Below are 17,194 nucleotides of genomic sequence, written 5' to 3'. Positions count from 1 at the left end.
ACAGATGGTGAACCCGAATCAGAGTCTTGCGAAGCCAGAGGTCAGGAACCAGAAGGGTAGTCAGACGAAGCCAGGATCAGGAACCAGCAGGGATGTCAGACGAAGCCAGGATCAGGAACCAGCAGGGAAGTCAGACGAAGCCAGGATCGGAACCAGAAGCAGCAGCAGTCTTAGAAGCATGTGAACACAGGAGGACCAAGCAAGGAACTGAAGCCACAGAACTCCTATATATATGAGCCAGGCATCCAGCTCCTCCCAGTGGGAAGGAGGAGCCGCAGGGTGGGAGGCTACAAGAGACCTGGAAACCAAGATGGCCGCCAGCACATGTCAAACGAGGGAGACAGGAGAGAGGTAAGACCATGACACCCCCCCCCTGAGCAAAAACTATTGCACACTTTTTAGTGTGGCCCATTGGTCCATTGCAATGTTTTGGTGTACCCTGAGTGTTCCTTGGGATCAGGTCCTTAAGCAAATGGCTGCCATTCAGATCATGGAGAAGGTTTTTCACACCATCAGGGGTACCATGCACATCTATGATCTGAAATGGAAGCCCTGATCCCCCTGATCATACCACCGAACTTATAGCCGCAACTTCTTTGGTTCCTTTCATTGAATTTACATTAAAATGCATTACTACCCACATCTCTCGGTTTGGCTACCCCGTTACCTTCTCTGTTTCACTCCTTAGTTTGCATGTGTTTCAAATTGTTCTTTCTTATATATGCTATCATTGTTTTTTTAATTTCTATTTTTGAACGGAAGTGCCTCAGTAATGTGGAAAGGACTACTACTTCCCTTATTTGCATATGATCTTCTTTTGTATGACTGACTTTCCACTAAGCTTATTAGATGTAACATTTGATCGGTCAACTGGACCTTAATAATCCTTGTCGATAATCTACTATCCAAATCAGGAATATGGTATTGCATTTGTTATAGATACTCCACAATGTTACACGATCTAATTTTTTTTTTCCTATTTATTTTCTATAATATACTATACTTTGTGCTGTACGTGTGTTGTTCATGTTTTTTATATTTCCAATAAAAATGTTTGTATTAAAATAAAGTGAATGTAAACCTCAGTCCTGTACTTATACTTATAGGTAAGCTTATAATAAGGCTTACCTATAGGTACTTTAAATAACTCCTAAACATGCACCGTTTAGGAGAAAATTTACTTTCTTCCCAGGATCATCTGACACAAAGCACAGCCAGTAAAGGGAATAGTTCCCTTTTTTATGAAGAAAAAGGAACCATCTCTGATTGAAAAGATTTTCCAAGTGCCTATTACGGCTCAGAATTGACTCCACATATTACTGGGCAAAAAATGCTTGAATCTGACTTCGTGCTTGCATCTACTGTATATATAGAATGCAGGGCAGCATAAGAAATCAAATGCTACATTTTAAGAATCATTTGTATGCACTCTATTTAAATATAAATAGCAATTACAATGTCAAGACTTGTATGTGATCGGTACTTCTGTAATTCAAAAGCTTTCACTGCCACAATAGCAAAATCATATTAGGACTAGCAGAATAAAGCTCCCACAGTTACACTTTCCAGTACATCTGCATATTTTAAGGGCATTTCATGGGCTCTGCTCTCGTGATATATTCTCCATGGGAAGTAATATACATGGAAATAATAACGGTATTGGACTTTTCATTCGATTTATTTGAAACTTCTTACTTTACCACACTGCATACTAATCAGCAAATTCTATTTGTTTTCTAGTGCTACTGCAATTGTTCTTATTGTATTGATGTTGTAAAACTAAAGCCAAAGTGTGATTTATGTTATTTATTGCTGGCTTCTGCACACCATCGACCTATATGCAGAGTAAACACGAAGCACTGAATGGGTTAAAGCACAGGTTTTGTTCAATGTCTGGTGTACTTAATATAATATAATGCATACTGTCTATTATTTATAGAAATGTTTGCATTTAGAAAATATGTGCAGCTAAAAAAAGACAGATACAGGTACTTTGCTATTGTGGAACAAGTATGTTGACTTGTGGGAACTACATGCTGTGAATTTTTTTGATTACTTTCGCTAAGCATGATGATATAGCATTCATGTGTGAGTTGATGCCCCTCATAACAAAAGGCCGTACTTCCACACCAAGCCCTGCACGTGAAGGATAACATCTTTTCACTTGCCAGTGATACCTGTCCCAGCACTGACTACAGAAACATTTTGAGAATCACAGACTGGAGTTCAAATTCTCCCCATGAGCTCTTTTTAATACATTACATGATACACATTACTCTCTTCAGCCCAAAGGCAATGAGGGAGGTGTATACTTTGCGGTCCCTGATCCAGCCCAGGTCTCTAGGAGAAGTTCTGTTATGCAACGGGTACGAACATAGAGGCCCTGCTGCTCAAAATAGCAAACCATACAGCCACCAGCCCACACCTTCTATAGAACCTCTATCTCCCATCCATCACCGTCACCTCTCCTGAGCTGGCGCCTCCTCATTCCCTTTACATCTCACTCTTCACCACCCAGAAGGTGAACATGAAGGTTTACATTCCCTTCCCCATTCCCTTACATTGTAGGGTCAAGCTCTGACCCTCTTCACAAGTAATTCAGACCAGATGGTATAGCTTCTCTAAAAGGTGTGCGCACTTTGGGAATCCCCTCTCTAATTGCTATCAGAGTACTCCAGTTCCAGTGGGATGGTCTTTGCACTTTGAACCTTAAATCCAATCCAACTTTATCCATCGGGTTGGCTGCACCTTTGGAGCATATAGTTCTGTAATTCGGGCAAAGGGGCATTCCATTTTTCTATATAAATCAGTGCCTCTGAAAACTGAACTCTACTCAATCATCATTTCACATACAGCTCAGGAATGTACACTGCCATCTGCCATTGCAGCATAGTGCCCAACTGGTAGTAAGGCTGGGCGTCACAGGCCTACTGCTTGGGAAGCCTACTGCAGAAAGAAAGGCCTTGGTTCAAAGGCCTGAAAATTGATGCTGTCCTTCTGGAAGGTGGCTCCAGAAGTAGTTTAACAAAAGGTTAGCTGCCAGCTAAGAGCATCCTGGAGAGTGAACTTCACTGTGAAGTCCTAGAGGGCTCAGCACAAGTTGCTACTGGTAGACCCTGTAGAAAGTCTGAATTGCTTAGCACCCAAGCAAATATTGCCAGTCTTTGCTTAAAGGCATGCAATCAAAAAATGATGGTCTCAGCTTAAAGCAGGGCTTGACAAATCCCAGTCGCCAGGTCGCCATGGCGACTAGAAATAGGGTCCTGGCGACTTGGCTTTGTGAGCTGGAGCCATCTGGTGGTGAGCCGTTGGTATTACAAGTTATTACCACCAGATGTGTAAGCTGGCGCCATCTGGTGGTGGCCGTTGGTATTACAAGTTAAGCATTACAAGTTAAACAGCAATTCTAATGTAATTTTTCAAAAATTTTCACTATTTTCACAAATCCAATAAATATAATTGTCCAAAAAGAAATGGTATAGCAAAAAACAGTTGAATGAGAATACATCATTGGGCGAGCTTATCTTGGCATCTCTGAGTATGGACTCGACGCGTTTCTTGGTGACTGGCTTTAAACGCCAAAAAAACTCGTCGAGTCCATACTCAGGGATGCCAAGATAAGCTCGCCCAATGATGTATTCTCATTCAACTGTTTTTTGCTATACCATTTCTTTTTGGACAATTATATTTATTGGATTTGTTACTGTTATGTCAATGTGTTATGATTGTTTTTATTAGTCATGTCCCAGATTCTAAACATCAATTATGCCAATGTGATTATCATTACATGTATTATGCCTTGAACAGCATGATCTCTATATTATATATTATGATACATATTACATTATTAATTTACATTTGACTCCTTTCTTTGATTTTCTTGGGTTGATTATGTAGCAATTTCATTTGACCACAGAGATTCCCTTGTTGGGATTGTGTCAGTCGATCCACCTTTGACATTCCAAACCATTCCATACGCCCTTCCATGCCTCATCTAAAGTCCCATGGCCCTCTCCTTCCAATTTTTTCCATTCAACAGGGATGGAGGCATAGTTAAGGCTCATTTGGTTTCCAATATGTCACTTGTTCTCTTTTAAAATATATGTGTACTATGTACAAAGTCACCAGAAATATCACTTTTTTTTCCTTCCACTTCATCAATATCCAAGGTCTGCAAAAATCATTATACATATTTAGGGAAAGTTTAGTCTTAAATTTAGCAAAAGCAGCCAGACATTGTTGTTTAATGTAGGTCTGACTGTGCTTTCAGTGTTATGCAGGAAACATATCATGGGGTTGAATGATCCCCGTGGTGTTAAGCCATCTGGAAATGCAACTTTTACAAGACTACTAAGTAATAGAACACTACAGTCTTAGCTGTTCAAGTAACCAGGGATTTTCTATTTTATTCTTGATTTTCTGATGACCTATCTCTGAACTCTAGGCCTGGGAAATGTCAGACTCTTCCATGCGGGTCCCCCTGGCACAAATAAAGTCTCTTAGCACCACCTTTGCAAAAGTTGTCATGCCATTTGGGAGCTTATAAAAACAATACTTTATTTGCTTTGGAACACTTTCTATGATTTAATACCAGCCAGATTCAAACACGCAATTCTTTTTATTTTTAATTTGTAGGCCGACGCCTAATAATACTGTTATGAATTTCTGCCTGTGGTTTGCAGGCAAAAACATTTTTGCAATACAAATTAAAGTGCTCCATCTTTGGGACTAGTAAAGGAAATTCTTGAATATATCATTGTAACCCTTGACAGAATAATGAAGTAGCAAGAGCAAAAGGCAGTAAATTGCATCTTGTCTTTGTGAACACAAGAGTGCTCCAATTAACTTGTAATTATGGAGTGAATATTAGAGGTTGCAGAAGTCATGTTACGGTTCTTAGTTAGATAAATACATTAAGGAGCATTTTCTCAACATCAGATATAATAGTGGAGAGATGATACTTGTTTCCAACTCATTCACTCTATGTCTTTGGATTGACAGTCTCAATGACCAAATTCATGTAGAGAAACTTTATAAAACAGTTTACAGAGTTATTAACCTGTTTCTTTTTTTTTACAACATGGCATAAAACTAATTTTGAAGCCATTATTGATATCAATTGCCTTTAAATTATTGGTACATACTCACACTTCTGCTATGTAGCTGGCCAAAAACTTACTATCTCTCTGTTTCACTTGCCTGTGGCAATGGGGTTGATTCACTAAAACTGGAGAATGCAAAATCTGGTGCAGCTCTGCACAGAAACTAAACAGCTTCCAGTTTTGTTTGTCAAGGCTTAATTGAACAAGCTGAAGTTAGAAGCTGATTGGCTACCATCAGGGCCGCTGATAAGCCAGTACAACTGGCCCTGTTGTACTGGGCCCCGGCCAGCAGGGGGACCCGGACAATCAGCGAATAAAAGAACGCAGGATAAAAATAAAAAAAGTCCTTCTCCAGCCAGCACCCCCCAACCCCCACTCCCCTCTGCTCTGACTTATCTGAGGGTTTTTCTTCTTTCTGAGTACCATCCTATTGATGTTCTTGTGGGTGTGTGGGAGGCACTATTTTTCCTATTTCGGGTGCATGTCACTTACATGCCGCTCCGCATGCTGGCTCAAGTCCCAGTCTGCATATTCCCTTCCCTGGCGGAGTGATTCATCTCCCTCCACTCATGGCAGTGGCATGACTGACATATACGGGACACAGAAGTCACCATTGCGACTGGGCTCCATGCTGCAGGGGGCCCTTGTGCCCCCCCATGTCTGAAATGTTAGAGAGGTGGCTGCCAGATACTCAGCTGGAGTGTTAATCGTCAGTGCAGGAGCTCGATCTCACTGTTTACACTGAAAGTGAAAGCATGTCTTGCAGTGTGTGCTGTGCTCTCTGCCTCCCCCTACAGTGCAGTACCCGGCATGGAGAGTGAAGGTACAGTGCTGCTGCTAAAAAATTTTAAAAAAGCAATCTATATATGTTTGTATGCATGTATGTGTTAAAAATCAGGAGGCAGAGAAGAGGCATATAACAGACTATAGTAGATGGTAAATCCTCACAGTATCCCTCAGGAGAGGAGACCATAGACCCTTCAAATGCACGGATTTTGTATATTAAAAGTGAGGGGCCTTTTGTGTTGAGAAAGCATGGCCAGAAATGTGTCATTTTTGTCCCCCTGTTCCAAATAAAAAAAGTTGCCTGCTGCTATGTAAATCTAGCCTCATGCCATGTTCCATGTGTAACTGCAGGTCTCCCCCTTAGCAGACAGCTACTGTTTAAGAGGTGTGTCTGTGTGTGTGCATGTTTGTGTGTATTTATATGTGTATGTATATGTGTGTGTATGTGCGTACATGTGTTTACATGTGTGTGTGTATACACATGTTACTTTTAAACCTGACTCCCTTTTTCTGTACAATCAGAACTGATTTTTTAGAGCGGGTTCGTAAAACCAACAAGAAAATACCATTCCTCTGAAAAGCAATCCAGGCTTAGATTGCTTTTCAGAGGCAGTTGATAAGCAGTGAAGAGGCAATAAATTTCCCCATGACTGGTAAAATGTTGAGAAATACTGATCTCTCAGATTTCCTCCTGCAGCCGCTTAAAGCCTGGAAGGGGCTAGGGGTGGGGCTGAAGGAGGGACCAGGGGCGGGGCCAGGGAAAGGGCTGAAGGGGGCCCCGTCAGGTAGGCTGTAGGGGGCCCCATGATTTCTATCAGCGGCCCTGCCTACACTGTCAAATATATATTTAAAATCAGCTAACATTGCAGTCTTGTAGGGGCCCAAGTGGTAGGTACCCCTGAGGGAAGATACGGGACACACAATGGTTGGTAGGGTATATTTTTAGCTGTTCCAGATACAATAGCAGAGTCACTTCAATGGTAAGAACCAAGCAGCAACACTCACAACAGTAGACAGAACTCACAACAGGAAAGTTGTACACCGAGGATGGTAACACCTGGCCCAGGGGTGCGAGGCAGGCAGATACAGTAAGCACAGTAGCGGAAAGGTTCCCAAGAAGTCTGATACAGTCCCTATGCTGTCTATCCTCCTCTGGAACCATTCCCTATGCTAGGTTCACTCTCCCTGTTAATCAGGTTCCTGTTCCTAATCTCACCACATGCAAAATTCGTGCCAACTGCTGTGGGTCAGGGCTTTTTATACACTCTGCCCTCACTCAAGATGGCTGTTGGGTCACCCGGATGGCAGAATCGAATTGGACAGCAGCCCACTCAATGACCATGCAGAGCTTTAAGAGGAATAAATATTTCTCACATCCTCCACTCTCCCTGCAGGGCAGCTGCAACAGTGCAACCCATGTAGGGAGATCAACCTACAGTCCTGTACAGTTTGACATTCAGGGTCTAGTACTAGTACAATGTACACTAAATCAGCCAGTGTTCAGTCAGAGAGTTTTCCTGTGCAAAAAGAGCCCAAGGATCTTTTAGCCGCTTGCCGACCGCCGCCTGTAGATATATGTCGGCAGAATGGCATGGCTGAGCAAAGGGACGTACCTGTACGTCCCTTCGAATTTGCCGCCATGCAGGCATTCACGCAGAACAGAGCTGCAGAACGGGGAGATGCCTATGTAAACAAGGCATTTCCATGTTCTGCCTAGTGACAGGACAGTGATCTACTGCTTCCGGTCATCGGGAGCAATGATCACTGTTGTGTCACTCGTAGCCCAGCCCCCCACAGCTAAAATCACTCCCTAGGACACACTTAACCCCTTCCTTTTTATAGCACTGATCGCTGTATAAATGACAATGGTCCCTAAAATAGCATCATGTCCGCCATAATGTCTCAGTCACGATAAAAATTACTAGTAAAAAAATAAAAAAATAAAAAGAACTTTTGCACAAACCAATCAATATACGCTTATTGCAATTTTTTTTTACAAAAATTATGTAGCAGAATACGTATCGGCCAAAACTGAGGAAAAAATTTACACTATTGTTTTGTTTATAGCACAAAAAATAAAAACCACAGAAGTGATCAAATACCATCAAAAGAAAGCTCTATTTGGAAAAAAAAAGGGTGTCAATTTTGGTGCAACGTCGCACTCCCGCGCAATTGTCAGTTAAAACGACGCAGTGCCGAATCGCAAAAAGTGCTCTGGTCAGGAAGGGGGTAAATTCTTCCAGGGCTGAAGTGGTCAATCTGCAGGCAAAATAAAAATGTGGTGTACCTTACCTCAAGGATGCTCTACACATTAATTGTGAGCATTTGCAATGTCTGTTTTTATATGGTGATACCCACATCTGACAGGTATGAATGTTCTTCACAAATACTAAAATCCAGCGTAGGGAACAATGGAAACAATTCCATGAGAATTAAGTGCCCCTGCATGACTCCATTTCTGCATTTTTTACACCCAAGCGCATAATAAGATAACCTGCCAATCTCTTTGCACTCTAAAGCTCGTTACACACCATGGGCCAGATTCACAAAGAGATACAACGGCGTATCTTCTGATACGCCGTCGTATCTCTGAGATCCGACGGTCAGATCTATGCAACTGATTCATAAGAATCAGTTATGCATAGATCTCCCTTAGATCCGACTGGTGTAAGTGACTTACACCGTCGGATCTTAGGCTGCAATATCCCGCCGGCCGATCCGCTAATCTATGTGAATCTAGCCCCATGTGTATGTCGGTCTGTCCATCAGAAGCCGGACGCTTAGCCAGTTTCTGTGAGATGAGCATATTGGATAACCAACAGCCGACTAACTCCCGATCAGCGCTCTCAGCCAATGGAGGAGCGCTGATCAGAGTGTTTTAGTGGGGGGAGCTGCCAGAACACAACAGTTTAGCAGGGGAGATCGCTGTACTTACTTCCCATAGTGAGTACAGTAGCTCCGACCAGAGCTTACAGATACCGGGCCAGATTCAGAAAGATCAGCGGATCTTTCTGCTGGTGTAACGTATCTCCGATACGTTACGCCACTGTAACTTTGGGCGCAAGTTCTGTATTCAGAAAGAACTTGCGCCCTTAGTTACGGCGGCGTAACGTATGTGTTGCGGCGTAAGGCCGCCTAATTCAAATGGGGATGTTGGGGGCGTGTTGTATTTAAATTTAACTTGACCCTGCGTTTGACGTTTTTTTTGAACGGCGCATGCGCCGTCCGTAAAATCTCCCAGTGTGCATTGCGCCAAATTACGTCGCAAGGACGTATTGGATTCGACTTGAACGTAAATGACGTACAGCCGTATTCGCGAACGACTTACGCAAACAATGTAAACATTTCAAAACTCGGCGCAGGAACGACGACCATACTTAACATTAGCTACGCCTCATATAGCAGGGGTAACTATACGGCGAAAAAAGCCGAACGTAAACAACGTAAAAAAATGCGCCGGCGGGGCGTACGTTTCTGAATCGCCGTATCTACCTAATTACCATATCCCTTGCGTAAACATACGGAAGCGCCACCTAGCGACCAGCCTGAAAATGCAGCCTAAGATACGACGGTGTAAGACACTTACACCTGTCGGATCTTAGGGAAATCTATGCGTAACTGATTCTCTGAATCAGGCGCATAGATACGACCTCCCGCACTCAGAGATACGACGGCGTATCAGGAGATACACCGTCGTATCTTGTATCTGAATCTGGCCCTTTGTTTTTAGTTCAACCCACTGAGTTGAACATAAAAAACCTATAGTGTGTACCAGGCTTTAGGTTCAAAGCAGTGTGCAAAATTTACTCAAACCAACTAATTATAATTGATCTTTTCATTAATCTTGATCTAATGTAGTGGTCATAGATATCTAAAAATTGTTAGGTGACCTGATGATCTACATATCTTCTATAGCGCAGCTTTAACCCAAAAAATCCAGTTGGTTGAGTTCCACCCAAAGATCAGCTGTCCATAGTCTTGTTGCCACTTGCAGGAAAAACTGAGTACGTTGGCTTGGGAAGTACCGTAAATACAACCAATTGATCCTTTCATGGTAGGGACAGTATCCTGTTGGCCACAAAAAATTGAACACTAATGACCCGTACACCCGACTGGATTTCCCGTAGGGAAAAAGTTGAATGTTTTTTCCGACGGAATTCCACACAAGCTTGTCTTGCATACACACGGTCACACCAAATTTCGACCGTCAAAAACGCGGTGACGTACAACACATACGACGGCACTATAAAGCGTAAATTCCATTCCGAGTCCGGCACCCTTTAGGCTGCTTCTGCTAATCTCGTGATCTTACGAACGCTAGTTTTACCAGACCGAGTGCTTCTGCCTTATAATTGATTCTGAGCATGCGTGTTTTTTTGCGCGTTGGAAATGCATACAGACAAATGTTTTTTCCGCTAGGATTTTTTTCCGTCAGGAAAATAGAGAACCTGCTCTCTATCTTTTTTGGCAGTTTTTCCGTTGGAAAAAGTCAGATGGAGCATAAACACAGTCGGGATTCCCGACCAAAAGCTGTCATAAGACTTTTTCCGATGGGGAAACCGATCATGTGTATGGGGCATTAGGCGTTGGCCAATGAAAACTGAGTGCAAAATCTGATGCAGCTGTGCATGGTAGCCAATCAGCTTCTAACGCCAACTTGTTCCGTTAGCCCTGGTTCACTCTGAGCTGCGGGAGTGAAGCCGTGTGAGTTCAGCTGAACTCGCACGATTTCACTCCCGCTGGCAGTCCCGATTTCGGCCGCGATTTAAGAGACATCTGTGCAGGTTTCTGCACAGATGTCAATGTAAATCGTGGCCCGAAATCGCAAAAAGTAGTACAGGAACTACTTTTTGAAATCGGTGCAGCGCCGCAGATGCGGCGTCGCACCGATTAGGACGGTGTCATTGCCGACAATTGCCGGCAAATGCCGCCGATTTGAGATGCAATTTCACATGTGAAATCGCATCTCAAAACGAAGCAAATTGTACCCAGTGTGAACCTGGGCTTAAGATTTGACCAAAACCGTGAAAGCTGATTAATTTCTATGCATAGCTGCACCTGATTTTGCCATCTCCAGCTTTAGTAAATCAACCCCATAGTGTGCTGCAGTCTGCAATGATTAGAGGCCATGGGCAAACATGGGTGTTATCTTGGAGAACATTTTTTATTGTAACACAATCTTCACGTATTTATTCAAACATAGAGAGGAATTGCAAATGAAGAAGTAATATAGAATCTGAACACAGACCAATGCTGTGTGAAAATTTAATGCACTCACCTAAAAAAAACACCATCCCATAAACATAACTCTTTTCATTCTACGTTCTTATGCCGCGTACACACAACCGTTTTTCATGACGTGAAAAATTCCATTTTTTAAATTGGTGATTAAAAACGATCGTGTGTAGGCTCCAAAGCATTTTTCTCAAAGTGAAAAACGGCCATTTAAAATTTAGGACACTCTAATTTTTCTCGTTGTTTTTCACGTCGTGAAAGGGGTCTAACTGAGGTCCTAATAGGGGGAGTATCTACACTCAAGGCCACCAGCACAATATAAATTATCTGTACAGGCCCGGGGGCAATGCCACCTTGCCTCTTGCCCAAGTCCTCTCCTTGTTGTCCAGTTGGGTTACCACCATCTGCTGTCTATTAGAACCTTTGCAGTAATTAGGTTTAAATAGATTTATAACTTCACCATCGCTCAGTGCATTGTCTTGTGAATAATCCCAAATACATTCAATAATTGAGGCCTATAAAAACTCAAGCAGAAAGCAGTTTGGGTGATCCAGAGCGCTTTGTATGTGTATTCGAGACCTGGATTGAAATAATCAGAATCTGAATGGAGCAGATGACAGCTTCTACAAGCGAGCATTTCCAATGTGTCTATCATTTGGTAACAGTAATCGCAGAGTGTATAAACAGTAAATGGCTCATTGTTTTTCATAGTGGCAGTTAATTAAACAAGACATGGTGAGCCTAGCCTTCTGGCCCTTTGTTCTTTCTAATAATTCACAATGTAACATTTCTCTGACAAACCACCTTTTTATTTAGATAACACATTTAATTTATTATCATCCTTTGTTCTCTCCTATTTTTCATTTTTTGCATAGAAAATCGAGGCTTGAAAGCATAGGAGAGGACAAGTAAGTCAACATGTTGCTTTTCAACCTTTAGATAAATGTTGCTTGCACGTAAAAAGGCCTTACATTTAAAAATGACATCCTGGCATATTGCCATTCAGTTTTTTTGAGATGTGTTTGAAAACATTACTCAGGTTATATCCATATCTAAAGGGATTGGCCTGACCTTTTGTAACTTCATAAGCCTGCAAATCTGCTGTGGGTGAAAGGTTGTGTTTTAGGAAGTTGGGTGCTGACAACAAATATTAGATTGTAGTAATATGGTCCTCTTAACCAGTGGTCTCCAAACTGGGCCTGGATGCAGGCCTTTGCTTGTTTTTATCCGGCCCTTGAGGTATTATTCCTCCCACTGACACCAAAGATGGTGCATAAATTCTTCCGCTGGCACCAACAATGGGGAACTATTCCTCCCACTGTGTCAGGGAATCCTTGTAAGACGTCTGGCGCATAGATGTGCGCAAGTACATAGGGTTTCCTATAGAACGGCTAACAGAAGCGTGCATGCGTGCAGTAGTCTGTAATCGCGTGTGCGCATGCGCACATGCACAGGCTTAATTCCTCTTGGCGCCAGATGGCCTATTTAAAGGGAGTCCAGCCTCCTAGTCTTTTCTGACTGGTCTTCAGCTGTGTCCTGTATTCTGATCTGATCCTGTGTGCTCTCCTAGTTTATGGCTTGTTCTTGACCATGGCTTCGTATTCTGTTAATGTGCTGCTACCCACCTCTGACCCGGCTCCGTTCCTGACTCTGGCTCTGTTTATGATTTGGTTTCATGCTGCCCGCCTGTTGAAGACTCCGGCTACTCCTTAGGCCTCATACACACGTCCAAGAATCTCGTCAGAAGTTTTCCCTGACAAGAATCTTGGCAAGAAACTCTTGCCGCCGGAGTGTACTGACTTTCATTTCAAAAGAACCGCAGTTCTCTTGAAAGGAAAAAACGCAGTGACACCATCGCGTACGACGAGCATGTCATCGTCGCATTCAATGCCGTCGCTGCCATTTGGCTTCACCCTACCTATGCCGTGGAAGCTACCATGCATGCGTCAAAGTCATTTTGAGCATGTGCGGGTTTCCATGGCGACAGGTAAGTATACACACTCTCGGGTTTCTCGTCGGGAAACAGGCCGACAAGAATCTCGACGAGAAAAAAGAGAGCAGGTTCTCTTTTTTTCTCGTCGAGATTCTGGACAGATTTCCAGACGAGAAACCTGAAAGCCTCGTACACACGAACGGGAATCTCGGCAAGAAGCAGTTTTCTTCTGTTTTTTGCCGAGAAACCCGGTCGTGTGTACGAGGCCTGAGACTCTGCTACTGTCTATGATCCTGGCTTCTGTTAACCCTCGGTTGCCTGCTTGGCTGTCTCCTGTTTCAACTCTGCACAGCGCAGCCTACTCCAGTCCGCAGAACCCTGACAAGCTGCCGTCCCAGGATCTTCCACATCAGGCACTCATGTTCCTCTTGTCCTTCAGTCTCCTCTGTCCCATCCTCAACGGAGCCAGGACAAGAGATATAAGAGAGGCCGACCTCTTCAACTCAGGTACCTGCCAAACTGACACCAAAGATGGGGCATAAATCCTTCCACTGGCACCAACAATGGGGAACTATTCTTTTCACTGACATCAAAGATGAGGCATAAATCCTTCCACTGACACCAACAATGGGGCACTATTACTTCCACTGACACCAAAAATGCAGTATAAATCCTTCCACTGACAACAAAAATGGGAGACTATTCCTTCCATTGACACCAACTATTTCTCCCCCTAATACCAATGATGGGGCATTGTTTACTCCCACTTGGCACGGTCTGGCCTCCTTAAAGCCTGAAGAACAGTAAACTGGTATTTTCTTTAGAAAAAAAACAAATAGCACTGTCTTGATTCCACACAGAGGATAACATAGCACTAAACTGCAGTAATTCATAAGGAAATGTGACAATACACAAGCAACACACAGACAATTATAGCAAAAGACTTGAAACACCCTGGCAAAAATGGCACAATAACCATCGTGGGAAACATACTGGCAATGGTGACAATACATGGGCAACAATTGCAACACTGGCAATTATGTCAGCAGGTGGGCATTTCAACATTTAGGTGGATCCTAGATTTTATCTAAGTCCGAAGTCTGTTATTATTGCTGGCACAATATCAAAAGCAAAAAAACAATAGAAGAACCTTTTTGTTCGGTTTTAACATATTAACTCACAAATTAAAATTTTTAATAATCTAATACAGTAAAAACCTTGGTTTAAGAATAACTTGGTTTTAGAGTGTTTTACAAGACGGTCAAAAATGCTTTTGGAACACCAGTTTGGTTCCGCTAATGGCATAGATCCACTCTAATGGCCACTCAGAAAGGAGCTACAATGTAAAAAATGACTCCACAGGAGACACGGATAAAAGTCTCATAGTGTAGTAGTTTTTAAAAAAGTAAAAACAGCAGCAATGATAGTAGTTACACTCATATGTTGTAGTGCCTGGCCTGGCACTAAGTGTACACAGCGTGTGTGAGTCAGCTGATCCCTGGGGGTGGCATGCGTTCCACGTCTCACTCCAAAGGGCAAAGCCTGGTGGGGGGTATCAAATATGGACCTGGAAATTATGGATCCTCTGCTCTGACATATATTTCACCATGATTGGCTCTTCAGGAAGTGATGTCACGCAACTTCCTGCTTGCTTTTATGGGGATAGAAAAGCTGCTATTGGTGAGGCTCCTCCAAAATTGAGGAGAGGACAAAAACATAAAACAGAATCTGCCTCTAGGGAGCGCTGATGCACACACACTGCCCACACTGCACATAAGTAGCCAACCTTACAAAGGGATCAATGAATGAACTAATACATACAAATATTTATAGTCAACAATCACCTAAGCAGTGATCGATAAACGATTTTGGTGCATGAAAGTAATTTATAGCTGAGTAAGGTCAGGTGGGTATGTTGCAGCTTGAAGGAAATAATTAGGACTAATAATTAGGATTAAAATATTCAGTCTGCTTTTACCGACATGTGAAATGCTCACCTACAGTATTTGACAAGTTATTACTAGTGATGTCAAGTGTTACTTCTAGTGGGTATCCTATGTCATTGCAGGTTTATACATTCAACCTAGTTTGTCAGTGGGGCTTGGGTTATTGAGGAGGTTGAGGCAAAGAACAGGGAACCCATCCTATACAGTGGCCCCTACAGGGGTAGCACTACAGACCCGATCGAGTGTAGAGTAGAATAAAATTTACTTTGTTAAAGGTTTGGCTTGCAGGTCATTTATTATTCTAACGTCAGTGTATTTAAAGAAATGGACTGACAACATTCAAGTGGAAATGGAAGAATTGAAACTGATGTCTGACCTTATGGCTGAAGCGACAGTTGATTTTGCATGTATTTCTTCACATTACACAATGCAAACTGTGACTGCTAAAAAAGCTCTCCGGGTTGAAGAGCTCTGATTTTACAAAAGACATTTCTTCTAAACAGGGTCTTCATGTTATTCCTGTAAAAGCAAATCGTCATCACTTGGAAGTCATTGGAAAAGGCTATCCAGAATGTTACTGGAGCTAAAGCCTCGTACACACGACCGAGTAACTCGTCTGGCGAGACACATCGTTTTCCTTGACGAGTTCCTTGTTAGGCTTGTCGAGGAACTCGACAAGCTTGCTTTGCGTACACACGGTCAAGACAAAATCTCCTCGTTCTCAAACGCGGTGACGTACAACACATACAATGGCAGGGGAAGTTCGATTCCACTGGCACAACCCTGGGGGCTGCTAATCTCATGTTACTCCGTGTTCAGTAAAAGTTTGGTGAGAGTCGATTTGCACTTTTCAGTCTGTTACAGCGTGACAAATGTGTTATCTCCATTACAAATGCTACTTTTACTCCCGTCTCATACTTTATTCTGAGCATGCGTGGGTTTCTTAGCATACACACACTTGAGTTTCTCATCGAAAACCAGCCCGACGAGGAACACGACGAGGAAATTGAGACTCCCATCGAGGAAAAAGAGAACTTGTTTTTTTTTTCTTGCCGAGTTCCTCGACAGTTTCCTCGATGAAAAACATACACACGACCGTTTTCCTCGGTAAAAAAGCTCTGCCACCAAGTTTCTTGATGGATTCTGTCGAGTTTCTCGGTTGTGTGTATGAGGCTTAATCCACCACAACAAGAACATACAAGTGTTCTTTTGTTTCGGGTCCTTTTATAGCTATATACAGTATATATATATATATATATATATATATATATATATATATATATATATATATATATATATAGATATAGATAGATATATAGATACATAAATATTTTTAATAAAAATATGTAGAAGAATATATATCGGCCTATATATTTTTGGGGGATATTTATTATAGCAAAAAGTTATAAATGTTGTTTTTTTCTCAAAATTGTCGCTCTATTTTAGGTTATTACACAAAAAAATTAAAACCGCAGAGGTTATCAAATACCACAAAAAGAAAGCTCTATTTGTGGGAAAAAAAGGACGTCAATTCTGTTTGGGAGCCACGTTGCACGATCGCAGAATTGTCAGTTAAAGCAACACAGTGTCGAATCGCATAAAGTGGCCTGGTCATTTGGCAGCCAAATACTCTGGGGCTGAAGTGGTTAAGCATTGTTTAAATGCCACGGCCTACCTGAGTTGCTGACCATGTCCATCCCTTTATGATAGCAATAACACAAAAATCCTCCTGCGCTCTGGTGTTTCGCCAAGACCGGGTACTTCAGTGTAGTCTCATGGCAAAGTCTATATTCTTGCATCCCTCCACAGAACAAAGGGTGTTCATATGGCCCATTTAGGCTTTGAGGAAGGGGGTACACCCCAGAAACGCGTCAGCGTCCAGATGCCTGAGGTTCCACTGGCAGGTGCCGCAAGGTCCAGTCCAGCTGTCTGAAAAGCGCTTACTCTATTTTCCTTGTGAGTAGGACTATTGCTTTTATTCTATTTTTAATAAAAAATTTAAGTGGTAATGCACTAGGTCGGTGCGCCCTCATTTCTTTTTCATCCCTTTATGACTACAGTGTCCCCATCTTCTGATGGCTCCATCCAGCAGGATAACGCACCATGTCACAAAGCTCAAATCATCTCACCACTGGTTTCTTGAACATGACAATGAGGTCACTGTACTCCAATGGCCTCCACAGTCACCAGAT

Source organism: Rana temporaria, chromosome 3 (genome assembly GCF_905171775.1).
Source record: "Rana temporaria chromosome 3, aRanTem1.1, whole genome shotgun sequence".
NCBI lineage: Eukaryota > Metazoa > Chordata > Amphibia > Anura > Ranidae > Rana > Rana temporaria.
Note: the sequence above shows the minus strand (reverse complement) of the source record.